Source organism: Empidonax traillii, unplaced genomic scaffold (genome assembly GCF_003031625.1).
Source record: "Empidonax traillii isolate 1590-97213 ecotype Southwest subspecies unplaced genomic scaffold, ASM303162v1 scaffold468:size725061, whole genome shotgun sequence".
Classification (NCBI taxonomy): Eukaryota; Metazoa; Chordata; class Aves; order Passeriformes; family Tyrannidae; genus Empidonax; species Empidonax traillii.
Window position 1 is genome coordinate 622,055 of NW_020955661.1, and position 670 is coordinate 622,724.

The 670-nt window shown below is 70.1% G+C and overlaps 1 protein-coding gene across 1 annotated transcript in view; it reads right to left on the minus strand.

Annotated features, from left to right (window-relative positions):
* The window catches only part of LOC114063491 (general transcription factor II-I-like), a 52,261-nt gene extending 51,918 nt beyond the window's left edge, over nt 1-343 (minus strand). The window contains exon 1 of the mRNA XM_027895787.1: nt 124-343. The gene's annotated coding sequence lies outside the window, so the exon portion shown is untranslated. The remainder of the gene's footprint in view (nt 1-123) is intronic.
* Between the last annotated feature and the right edge of the window lie 327 nt (nt 344-670).

The following is a 670-nucleotide window of genomic DNA, read 5'->3' on the forward strand; positions in this document are numbered from 1 at the left end:
AGCCCCTCCGGCCCCACAGCCCCTCCGGCCCCACAGCCCCCCGGCCCCACAGCCCCCAGGGACGCGCGTCACGGTCCGTCTCTCGCCCCGCTCCGGCGGGCCCGGGCCCGCCCTCCCACTCACCCTCCCCGGGCGCGGGCAGCCCGGTCCTGCTGGCTGGAGACGCTGCAGGGCTGCGGGAAGGGCAGGGGCGGCGGCGCCTTCCCCGCGGGCTCCCGGTGCTGTCGGGGCGGGCGGCCCCGCTCCTCCCGCGGTGTCGGGCCGAGCCCAGCACCGCCGAGGGCGGGGAGGGGCTGCTGGCGCACGGCAGCGGCGCAGACGCTCGCGGGGGCCGCCGGGAGCCGCAGTCCGGGGTCGGAGCTTCCGCCGCTCCCGGCGCGGGGCACGCCCGGCCCGGCCCTGCCCTGCCCTGCCCTGCCCACAGCGCGTTTCTGCCCCGGCCGGGGAACGAGGAGGGTCCTGGGGTCTCCCCGTCAGCCCCTCTCCACACGGATCATCCAAGCTCTACACCCAGAGCTGTTCCAAGCCCTGCAGAAAAGATGCTGGCGGCAACAGCTGCCACCAGCAGAAAGTGTGATTTGGGGTTAATCAGGAACTATATGCTTTAAATTTAATTTTTTTTAAATTTTCATAGATTTTAGAAGTAGATGTATAGCGAATGTGGATGTTA